This window comes from Adiantum capillus-veneris, chromosome 12 (genome assembly GCF_014529385.1).
Source record: "Adiantum capillus-veneris isolate H3 chromosome 12, ASM1452938v2, whole genome shotgun sequence".
In the NCBI taxonomy this organism is placed as follows: domain Eukaryota; kingdom Viridiplantae; phylum Streptophyta; class Polypodiopsida; order Polypodiales; family Pteridaceae; genus Adiantum; species Adiantum capillus-veneris.
Window position 1 is genome coordinate 30,722,793 of NC_140942.1, and position 13,034 is coordinate 30,735,826.

A 13,034-nucleotide genomic window follows, 5' to 3' on the forward strand; every position below is an offset into this window, starting at 1 on the left:
AAAATTCTCAAAAATCATAATGAATCAAAAACATCACCGCAAAACACTATGTACACTCACATGCAATTTTTATGGCCGGATTTCTTTGTTTTACCAATATTTTGCCCGAAAAATGGCTATTTTTACTTTTATACACACACCTAGGGGCTTGATTTGGTGTTTGGCCCCATATACTTGTAGATTCATGTTGTATAAGGGCATATGTACTTAGGTTAGTCCAAAAAAATTTGCAATCAAACGATAACCCTTAAAAATAGTCAAAAAACATGCCCTTTTTTGCTCTTTCTCCCATTGGGTCCGCATTTGAGAATGCCTCCCCCCCTCCTAGCCGGAGTCCTCCTGGACGACAAGGTATCGCCTCGGAGTATGTACCGTGTATGGGTTAACAATTGTGCTAATGCTTGGCCGTGTAATGTGGCCCTATATAATGGATACTCGGTAAATGCATGGAAAAAATTAATGATGTGTAAGAGGAGGGTATAAGCAAGATGCCTATTGGCATTTTCCGTTGAGGTTTCCTGTTTGTTGTTGATTTGGTAGGCAGATTTTCTTTGCAAGTAAAAGTTATAACTCTACCGCTCGCTGTTTGATCGTCTTTCTTGCAAAAGTTGCTTGGTTTGTCGCTACAATCGATATGGCCATGGTTGTCTCTTTGGAGAGAATTGTCTTGGCTGAACTGGCCGTATTCTTTATCTCTTTTGCTTTCCATTTGTAGCTTTGCTTTGGTGGTTTTTGCAGGTTTATTGCTACTTTTGCAGTTGTCATTGTTTTGCAGCTGATTGGCAGCCACATAGATCGGTTTGCCAGTTTCATATGTTGTGTGTCTGCCTTCCGATGTTGCGTGTAGGGAGTTCCTGTTGCGAGTCGCATTTAAGTTGTTGCTGAGCAGTTTCTTTTGGATCCATATCTGTTTTATTCCCTTGGTTTTCGGTTGAACTATCTGCTTTTGTTGAGTTCTTCTGTTGTATTGTTGTTTGTCTGCCATGTCATTTCTATCCTTCCGCACCTATACTTGTTTTTCTAACCTTGATCTTTTCACTACGGGGTTGGTGACTTTTTATGCTTGTAGTGAACATGGTTGGCAGTTCCCCGTTTGTTCTCCATGTTGTTCTTTAGTGGCACCCAGCCTTTTGGGTTTTTATCCAGTGATTGCATTGCTGCCATCTGGTTCTTCCGTGGTTGCTGAGCAAAGGCTACAACCTGTTGTTCTTGTGCATGTTGAATCTTGACTGCATCCGTATTCCAATCTATCTGCACATTATACTCTTTTTGCCAAGGTTGTCGCAACAACATGGGATATTGTGTGCTCTCATCCTCAACCACATAAAACTTGTGTGGGTAAAATTGATGTACTTGTACATGTAATATAATCCAGCCCAATGTTTTCACCAAACGTGATGTACTACTTTCCAGCACTTGTGGAGTAGAATGTAGTTGACCTTTGGGCTCGAGCTGTTTGTATAATCTGTAAGAGAGTAGATTTGCTTGAGCTCCAAAATCAAGCAATGCCGTCGATTCAACTTTATTGCTACCCACTTTGACTGCAATTATTGGCTCCATTGTGTCTTCATCAAAATTCGTTAGTCGAATGGCATTGATTCGCAACGGTGATCCACATTGTTGTTGTTGTCGTAGAAGCCGTCTTTTTGCAATGCGTTCTTTTGCTTCTGCTTGGGCTTCTTCTCGTATCCTCTGTTTCTCCTTCATCCGTTGTTTTTCTTGATGGATTTGTTGAAGCATATCCTGTGTTAGTGGTAAATGATATTTCTTTAATCGACACCCACTAATCCAATTTCGCATTTCTTCACATGCTAATGTAGCAAGCTTGACAGCTCCGCTTTGTGATAGGTCACTAATAAAAAAGGGTCACATCCCTCACTTTTTAAGTTTCTTGGCATGTTGCTTCAAGGTATAAACAAGTACATAATCACTTGTTTTGAACTCTTTCGTGCGCACATGCTTGTCAAAAAACTCTTTTTGTCTTCACTTTTTAGCATAGATCGAAGCTACAGCTCTCAAGCGAAGTTCATCTAGCTTTTCAAGATCATCGATTCTTGAAGAGAGCACATGCCCTGTCCATTCTAAGCGTTTCGCTACTGGTAGAGTTGGAATTAAAAACTCTATGGATAATATAGCATTTAGGCCAAACACCATGTTGTACGGTGTTGTGCCTATTGATGTTTTGTAAGCTACCCTGAATGCCCATAGGGTTGAGTGTAACTACTGATCCCAGTCTGTTCTTGACTCTGATACAATTTTAGTTAGAACAGTGCATAGTGTTTATTTGTGGCCTCAGCTTGTCCATTTGCCTGTGGATGATATGGAGTAGATTTTCTATGTATGACCATGAATTCCTCTAGCAGATATTCAATGACTTCATTAAGAAAATGTGTTCCTCGATCACTGACAATTTCTATTGGTAATCCGTATCGTACAAAGACATTCTCATACAAAAATTGTGCAGTGGTTCGTGCATCTGCTTTTTGTGTTGCCTTGGCTTCCGCCCATTTGGTGAGATAGTCCGTAGCCACAATGATATATTGGATATGGGTGCGATATGCAGGGGGTGAAATAGGTCCCACAAAATCAATGCCCCATTTTGCAAATGCCCTTGCTCTCATCATTGGCCGTAGTGGCATCTCATCTCTCTTTATCGGCACCTTGGTGCGCTGACATGCGTCACATCGCTTTACAAACTCTTCAGCATCGATATGCAATGTAGGCCACCATATTCCTACGGTTAAGATAATTTTTGCCGTCTTATCGCTTGAAAAATGGCCTCCACTTATGCCTCCATGTGCGTGTTCTAGAATCGGCAGGTATTCACTTTCACTTGCAGAGATTCTAAGTTGATTGTCCTTTCCTCGCTTATAGAGTTGGTTCCCAATTAAATTATAGTCGCGAGTCTCCAGCTCTATAGCCCTTCTCCGTGCTTTTGTTATATTTTCAGGAAATGTCCTCATTGTTAAGAAATCAATGATATATTGACTCCATGCAGGTGCAATGTTTACCTGAAACAATGTCGCGTGATCCACTGGTCGTTTGGCACTACATATAGTACAATTGTTAACGTAGGAATGCGTGTTAGCATACATAGTTGGCCAATAAACCCCTAATTGTCTGAGTCTCTAGTGTGTTTTCATTGTTGAACAATGAAATGCACAATCCTGGACATGTGCTTCTTCAAGGTAACACTCGAATTCCTCCGGATTTATACATAGTCGTAGAATCTGGTCCAATCCTAGATGATACAATCGTCCTGCAATCAACTGGAAGTTTTTTGTTTGTCGAATTGTTTGTTGTTTGGATCTATCTTCCTTGTTATCAAACCTACCTCCAAAGGAAAGAATGCTAACTATTTCCTGAGACCATTTGGGTATCATTTCAATATTGAAAAGATACGCATCATGTATGTCATCATCTACTCCTTCAGGAGCTTCCCCGTTTTGTAGTCTTGAAAGATGGTCTGCCCGTAGATTTGTTTTACCCTTTTTGACCACCACTGTGAAATCAAACCCTAGCAATATAATAAACCAGTGTACAATTCTCCCAGTATTGCATGGTTTATTTACCAGATACAAAAGAGCTTGAGGATCTGTGAAGAACACAAATTTGTTTGCGAGCAAATAATGACGAAATTTCTTTACGGCATAAATCATTCCTCACCCATCTCTTTTGGTGGTAGTGTAGTTCTTTTCAGCACTATTTAAGTGTCGGCTTGCATAACAAACTGAAAAATCCATTGTTCCATCTCGAGGTTGAGCCAGAATACTCCCAATTGCATATGCAAAAGCATCAATGTGAACATGGAATACCTTTTCTCAATCTGGTGCTTTAAGTACCGGTGCTGATACAAGGTTTTCCTTAAGCTTTTGGAATGAAGTTTCACACTCCTCAGTCCAGTCGAAACTGATTAACAAACGATACAGAGGTTGTGCGATGACTGCATACATATATATGAATCTTCGATAATATCCGTAGTGTCCCATAAAGGATTGCACTTGTTTCGCATTAGTAGGCCTGGAAAGTCTACTATGACTTTGATTTTGTCTAGGTCAGTGGTTATGCCATTTCTTGAAACAATTTGTCCTAAGATGCGGCCTTGCCTCACCATAAAAATGCACTTTTCCGGGTTAAGACATATTCGATATGTTCTGCACTTTTCAAATACCTTTTGTAAATGGTCAATATGTTCCTCTCGTAGAAGAGAGTGTACACAAAGATCATCCATGTATATTTCTAAGAATATTCTCAGGTATTCTTTGAATGCATGAGTCATTAACCTTTGAAAGGTAGCTGGGGTATTAGTTAAGCCGAAAGGCATAACTTTATACGCATATATTCCCCATTCTGTGGCAAACGTTGTTTTGTGTTGATCCTCTATTGCAATTGCCAGTTGGTTATATCCTGAAAACCCATCAAGAAAGGAATAAGCTTGTTTCCCGACCATCCTCTCAAGTATATGTTTTGTGATCGGCAAGGGATAATTATCCCTTATGGTGGCTGCATTTACCTTTTTGAGGTTCACACACACTTGCAATTTTCCGTTCTTTTTGGGGACAACCACAATGGGTGACACCCAATCTATATGCTCGATTTTGTAGATGAATTCCGCATCCATCATCTTGTCAATCTCCTCTTTGATTCGTTTAGCAAATGTGTCATTATATGTATAAGGACGCTGTTTGTTAGGTTTGGCATCTGATTTCAAAGGAATTGTATGTTGACATATCGATGGATCAACTCATTTGAGGTCTTTGTAGGACCATGCAAACACATCTTTATACTTCTTGAGAAGTTATGTTAGCAGTTCCTCTTCTTCAGGCTCTAAATCAGTTGCGATATAGACCGACTGAGGCTTTTCACTTGGTTCAGCGAGGTCTATCCGTTTTGCATTTTTCGGCCCATCGTAGGATTCCTGGTTTATTCTTTCCCTGATTGGTGGTGTCATTATGATTTTTCTGTCCTAGATGGTGAATTTCCGATACTGTGATGGTACATTCATGTTTCCTTTTTCTGACTGCTCCTTACCATCACTTTCTCCCTCAGTAGTCCATACCTCTTGTAAAGACCGTTTTAGTTCTTGGTATTTCTTTTTACGCTCCAATTTGGTCCACTCTTGGTCTTTTGTTGTTTCTTGTTTTGATTTTGTTTCTGTTTTAGCTTTCCGTACTTGTTTTATTTCCTCTTGCGTCCGTTCCCTTCGCACTCTCGAGAATCTTCCTAATATTTTAGTCCTATCAATCTTCCAGTAGAGTGACAAGCTTTACTTGGTGTTCGGGAGAGGTCGTCTTCTACTCGTTTTTTCCTATAGCGTTCCTGGCGTCTAGGGTGCTGATTGGCAAAATCATAAAACTTGATATTCGTTGTTTTCTCCCCACGCTCGCTTGAGCTGTTTGAACACTCATTATCTGCATCGTTATTTACCTCCAAATGCTCATAGGAGTTATAAAACTCTTCTTGTTCTGATGGTTCTACAATCTCATCTTCTAATAGGGTAGCACATCATAGCCATCTTATCGCAAAATTTCGTCGTTGGGCTATCTGTAATGGTACAGACATCCAATGTTGCTAGTATGTGTTCCCATTCCAGAGGTTCCAAGGCATCTTCAGGAAAAGGTTCCGGAATATAATCCTTGTCCTCAATATCTCTTTCTAAGACGCATTGCTCCCTTTTTAAGCTCCCACAATGTGAAGCTCCGCACATCCATAGCTCTTTTTGTTGCCCTAACCATGCGGGGAGTTCTGATCGTGCCAGGGTAGCTGAATCAAACTCTTCCACTGGTGTCTGGTTCACATCTTTGTAATTGTGGTCTTTCAGGTGTATTTTGGTTGTAGTCTCGCCATGTCTGAGGTATATGTGGTCGTAACCCCAATCCTGGACCATCTTTAATTGTCTCATGAATGGTCTTCCCAAGATGATCTTGTAATTGTTCTTTTTGTCGAAATCGACTATTGCAAATGTATGCTCATACTCAATTCCGCACGAAGTGACAATTACTTTTTCTAAGAGTCTTAGAGGCTTCTCCATAAACCCGCCTACCAATTGCAATTTCATTCTGGTAGCTCTCAAAGCCAGCTTTTCCCATTTGTTTCGGATTTCCTTGGTGGCAATAGCGACTCCTGCTCCACTGTCAAGAATAGCTTTGGAAACTACTTGTAATTCTACTGGTAGCGTGGTGTTTCCATCTTCTCCCTCGCAATATTCTCCAACTTTGTTTGAAGGTACAAGCCTAGTGTTTAGTTGAGGCCTGTCCAATTCTATGGTCCCTTCTTGAAGCTTCGAGGTGGGGTCTTTCACTCCAAATTTTTCTAAGCATTTGCCTACGGTGGTCCACATGTTTGGTCGTAGCCTTAGGAGTTCTGCTAATGTGATTGTGCATGCCATAGGGGTAGACAATAACTCAATCAACCCTTGTGAATCCATCACTCTGTTAGAAGAAAGTCTTTGAGATGGGATTGCTCTCACCTCAGACTTGGCTTCATAATCTCCTAATTAAGAGGGTAGAGTTTTCAGCGAGTCTGGTTGGCTGTGCCCCGAACTAATCGATCCCTGGTCTCCCCCTTGTGAATGCATATCAAAGTTCATTTGTGGTCTTGCCTCAAATTCTTCAATAGGAGGTAAGATCTCATTTTTCTCTTTTCTCGTGCTATTCATGTGGTAACTTACCCTGTTAGCTTCGTTGGCATCACGGATTTGCTTCCATAGGTCATCTAGAGTGTTACAATCCCTACCCATTTCTACCAATGTTTTAGGTTGGAACCCCTCAGTTGTCTCATCTGTTGTATTTGGCACTATGATAGGCTCTCCCCTAGACTCAGAGGCATTCGTGAATCTCTCCTTCGTTTCTACTTGTTTCTCTAAAGTGGGTTTGATAGGGGTTGGAGCTAGTACTTCATGCCAACTTGCAGGTTTACCAAGCGGGTTTTCTATCAAAGATTGAGCTGTTTCAATCATTTTTTGCACATTTCCAACCTCTATTTTTCTATCTCAGCATATGGAGAAGTCATCCATCTTTGCTCTTGGGTTTGGTTGTTTTTGAGCCTAGCTTCGTAAGCTTTCAAAAGTGCGTCTAACTGCTCATTTACCTTTTCTGCCAACACTGATCCTCCTGATCCTGCCCTTTTGGGTTTTGCTATTTCCTTGGGTACTATGGTTGCCACAGTGTGTGAGCTTAGGCTAGCTAGATCCTCTAACCGCTCTAATCTATCCTTTGTGTGTTTTAACTCCTCGGAAAGAGCCGTTTGCTCTCGTTCTCTCCTGGATTTCATACGCGCCTTTCTCGCTTTCCAAGTGCTTCTCTCATGTTTCGTTTCTGAACTTGGGGCATCGGTTTGTGGCTCTTCATTTATGGGTTCGTTCGTCATTCTTTGAGCTTGGGCTCGTGTCACTGCCTGAATAGGTATTATTGTCTCGTTTTTTGACCCTCCACTAGAAGGCAATGCTTCCAGCATGTTCAAGGTAGTTTTTGCTCCTTTGCTCGGGTTCTTTGGGCAATCCGGAATCAAATGAGTAACTCCACACTCGGTGCAATATGCGTTGACTCTAATGATTTCATCATGAGGACAGTCTCTTAGCCAATGGTCTCCACCACACTTGTAGCAGGGTCCCTTAGGCTGTTGAGGTGCTCCTTGAACTCCTCTTTGTTGGTATACATGTCTCTGCCTGCCCATGCCTCCGTTGGCTATGAACAACAATGTCCGTTCATCCAAGCTATATCTTTCGTCTCCTGCTGCCTGTGCAGCTGTTGGTGGTCCTGCACCTCCTATCATGCTCCATGGTTCTGGCGTTGAGGGTTCTTCCGGTGGATAATAGATAGGATTTGCAGCATATCCATTGGGATCTTCGTAATATGCATGCATAGGCACCAAAGCCTTCTCTTCAGATTCGGTTACGGTTGGTGTGTATCTTATGCCGACTGGTCGTAATCTTGGTAGGGGTGGTTGTTGCCCCAACATTGGTTGTGGTCTCTCTACACCTACAGGTCCTGGTAGGTTGCCTGCTTGATACCTAGGCATCGGTGGAAGTTGAGGAGATGCTACCTAAGCTTGGGGAGCATAAGGTCGTTCTCTCACATATCCCTTGTTATAATAACATTCTTCCATCCCATGGTTTGTCCATTTTTGTTCAATAGCATACCACTTGGGCTGTTTAGCTTGAGGTTTGGCGTACAGGTTAATCTTTTTTAGCACTTCCTCTACAAGCTACTCCTTGCTTACAACTACTTCTCCTTTCGGTGTTGTCTTAGCGGACTTGCTTCCACTTTGTTGTGAGGATGAATCGTCGTCAAGATCCTTGAATTCACCTTCTTTGTAAACCGTGCAATTGTCTACAAGGTAAAGAGCTTCCTTAGTTAACTTGTTTAACGTCGTGCTCCTCTTCATATGTAAGTCCTTCTGGAGATCTGCATTCTTCAGTCCTTGAATAAATATAAGCATAAGTCTAGACTGAGTTGACAGTTCTTCCACAGGGCAGAACTTAACATATCTTTTTAGTCGTAGGGCTGCCTTTCGCACAGATTCCCCGTCTTTCTGTTTGAATTTATAGATTTGTGAGACTATGTTATGAGCTATTCCCCTTTGTGAGAATTCCTCAATAAACTCGTCAAACACCTCCTCCATAGACTCAAAGTCTCTTTGCTCCACAGAGTGAAACCGAGTAGCAGCATCATCCTCTAGGGTTAGTCCAAACCCTTCAATTTGGGTAGGGAAGTCTAACAGCTCTTCTGCTCTAATTACACACACAAAGGCTGTTACATGATCCCTAGGATCTCTGTTTCCCGTGTATTTCTTGTTTACCCATTTTTGCACTTGAGAAGGTCTAATTCTACGATGGTCTACAAATCTCATCATTGGATCTCCTCGTCCTAATCTATATACCTCCTCTGGCCTTCGATAGTGGGTTGGTTCCTCTCCCAGTGGTGCTCCTAAGCCATAATTTCTAACGGTTCTTGCAAGAGATGGTTCATCTCTTCCAACTCGCTCTATGGGTGGTCTTCCAGGCTCTGTTGACCTTCCTGTTCTAATGTTGCACTCTGTTGAAGCCATGCCTACAATGATGGCTGGGTTGCTGGTTGGTTTTGGTTGTTGAATGTCTGTTGTTGGGTAGAATGTGAGGTAGCGTCATACTCTTCTGAAAATGGATTTGTCGATTTGCTAGGGGTGTAGGTGGCTCTTGGCATTTCTTCGGGGGCATATGTTGATGCTCCTGGAACTGTTGCCTTTTCTACCTCCTCTGGGAGAATACGTGTGTATTCTCGCCCGTAACTATCAACAAAAACGATATCCTTTCCCATAGCAATTTTATAAGAGAATAAGTAAAGAACCTTGTCTTTGCTTAATTCGTTTGGGTAGGGTTCTTTGCCAAGAAAGTAAGAGACTATTCCCTCACTCTCATGCTTGTAAATCCCCACATTCTCATTATAGGTTGAGACCCTGGTTGTTTTCTTATCATACATAAAAAGCGCTCCAAGTCGATCAATGTTTGGTGGCGGTTCTTGAGTTTCTGAAACCATTTTTCCTTTCGCCACGTTAGCTCCATATCTATTGTAATCCTCAGGGTTACTAACTATCAGATAGTGGTTCCCCTTTTCGTCTCGGAATCTATCTCCATCATCATAGACTCAAATTATTTCCAGTCTCTGAGCAGGCCTTTTTTCAATACAAATGCACTTGCGTCCTCGATAGTCAGAATAAACTAGGGCTCCCCTCGAGTTTGTTCCTTCTAAGAAGATCGTAGTGAACTTGGAATCGTTCAAACGATTTAGGGAGGTGCTTCCTCCTGGCATTGGTCCTCCATAGGTGAAACCTCCTGGCTGTTGACTACCCATCATGAAGAAGGACTTGTCTGATGAAGTGTCAGTATCACTACCCTCCTCAATTATCGGTGCTAGTGGATCTAGCCTTGCCTGAGTTACACTCTCTTCGGTGGACACTAAGCTACTCTGATCACCTGCCACCTTTTGGTCTCTAAAAATGTATCTTCCTGATCTTAAATTCATCAAACTTAGCAATGCAACTTACACAAATCCAACCACTCACTTGGCAAAGGACCAGTTTTCGCTCAACTTCTTGCTTTGCCACTGAATATACCTGTACACAAGCGTTTAATTTCGGCAATCGAATCAAAGCATTTAACCATTAGAGGTGATTTTAGTAAGGATTGGTATAATTGGAGAGTTAACCTCAACCACTACTGTATTTATACACTTTTGATGTTCTGGATTAGGTCTGCTAATCTGGAACTATACTTCCCTCGGATGTTGGTCAATTTACCTGAAAAGTCTGAAATCAGACTTTACTCCGTCAAAAGGTCAAACAAGGTCCAAATTCGCTTCTGCAAGAAGTTCTGGAACTCTTAAGTCAAATGGAACATCACTGTATAACCTCAGTCAAATTTTCTCTTCACTAAGCCCCAGTAGACATCCTACGCGTAGGATGTCTCCCACTCTCTTTTGCCTGGATTTTTTGCACTATAGGTCCCCCTTGATGTGCTGAGTCCACAGCTGTTTTTACTTTTTTATTTGGACACCTATAAGCTAGTCAATGGATCAGAAATCTGTTCCAGCAGCCTACTGTTGGTCTGACCAGTCAAATCAACTCCAAACTGGACCAAAATTGACTAGGACGCTTGCCTCAGGCTATACAACATCCTGTTATGCCTACAGTCAGTTTCTGGCTTTAATTTCATGCATTAGACATTCTAAGACATGCTCAAAATGGCTTCAAATGCAAAGCACAGACTCCCCTTGAGGTGCTGATCACTTTGGTATGCTCAAAACTGGAATTGGAGTGCCAGATCACCCAAAACACATCCTACGCGTAGGATGTCTTTTTGGCCTATTTGACCCCAGACTTGACCCACAGCTTCCCCTTGATGTCAGCAACCCAGTGCTATGCTTAGATTTTGGTTTGGATTTCAAAAGACCCCAATTTTAGTTGTTCAAGCCCTTTTTAGTCAAAAATGCTAAAGTCTGCTTAGAACCTAATTTTCTGACCCAATTGAGTTGGAACCTCTCTGAGTCACTCAATAAATCATGCAGATCATGCCCATGTAGCCATCCTATGGTTTTGGTCTTAAAATAATGCCTTGTAGCCATCCTATGGTTTTGGTTATGGTTTAGGATGCCCATGTAGCCATCCTATGGTTTTGGTCTTAAAATAATGCCTTGGCACAATTTGGGTAGGATGTCTGGCAATTTCTGTCTATCTGGCCTTATCCTGTCAAGATATGGTCAAATTTCCACTTTCCAGGTGAAAATAGGGTAAAACCTACCTTCTGAACACACTGGTCAACTCAAAATTCCAAAATTCCCACCAAATTAGCATGTAGACATCCTATGCGTAGGATGTCTCCTTGCTTAAAATGTGATTTTTTCCTGACAGCAATGCTCCTTGTGCTCTGCAGCTCTATCAGAAACACTCACAACAACTTTTGAACTTCACTTCAGCTTTCAAACACTCTTTTGCGTCTTTAACAACCTTGTGATGAACTTTACAGCAAGTATAACATGCATGAAGTGCTCTAGATCATAAATCATGATGTCCTACTTACCCTACTCCTACTCATCATGTGAAATGGTGATAATGGTGTTTTGGTTGCTTCCTCGCCTCTCCAGACTCTCAAGCTCTCCTTTCACCGCTTCTACCACTCCAACTCCTACTCATCAACTCAACTAATACCTAAAACTATCTAAGTCTACCTAAGTCGAAGAATCTAGGCCAGACACACGCTCCCTAGACTCCCTCTAAGACCTAGAGAGTCCTCCACCCTCTGATCCTATCTAAATGTAAAACGAGACTCTGGCAAACCAAATAATCCCTATCCTCAAGGATTAGTCTCGGTCGCCTACCTAGGGTTTTCGTCCCCGGCCTAGCGGCGCCAATGTTGGCGGATACGCCGCGACGGACGTCAGCACAGCGAGAACTCACCTAAAAAGATTTGTCAGCTAAGGACAAAGCTCAACCCGCAGACGCGTGGAAGCAAGCATAGGGTGTCAACCTACACTCGAGCGACTCTCGACTAATTCCTACAGAGGTCTCTACCCAATGTCTAAGCTACAGCCTTCAAGAGTGCATAAGAAGAGGTTTCCTACAACGCTTTCTAGAGCCAAATACCCATCAAACGGTCTCGAAACGCCATAGAATACTTGAAGGAGACCCTACTAACACCAATAGATCGCTCTCCCTAAGGTCTATGAACCAAAATCCCAACCCAAAACACCCGGTGCAAAATCACGTAGGATGTCTGGCCGAAATTTGCAGGTCATCGTTTCCAAAAACTAAAGTGCCTAATGTGTATCTCTACTCATTGCGAACGCGTGGATATGCTGCAATGCAAAAACGGACAACGTATGCTCACCAAATGACCAGATGAAGCTCGTAGGTCAAGCTCGCAAAACCGGACCGTACGCTGCAATCTAGGTATTGGCGCGTAGCTCTCGTCGAGGGCAACACACTGCACTTCTCCGCACTCGATTCCGACCACCAGTGCACGCGTAGCGTCAAGATGAAGCTCTCACTCTTTCTCGTACACAGTACGCTCACTCACAGACACTACTTTTTTTTTAAATGACAAAGGTTTTTCATTAAGGTCAAAAAGTGGTATAAATACCTTACAATCTCAAACCCTAATGTTCCAATTTAACCATCTACTCAATCTAAATGTCAAAAATGGGATACAATCTGAAAACTTCTGTAAGCCCCAATAATTACAAAGGTGAAAAGTCGGGTTTTCTCAATAAATGAATAATTACAAAAAGTAATCTTCCTTCGAGCAGTCATTTTCTGTACGGTGTGTCCAGCCTCTAACAGTCTCCAAGACCACCCTCACCCAATACCAAACAAGAAGATCAGCCTTTTCCTAGTCCAAGCCCTTATTCAACTAACCAATCTGATGACGGCAAGAAAATAAAAGGAGATGAGAAAAAAAAGGAGGAATCCAATCAAGAACAACCCAAGAAAACAACCAAAGATGAGGCTAGACCTTCTGAAGAGGCTCAAGCAAAATTCGAAGAGTGGGAAACAACGGATGA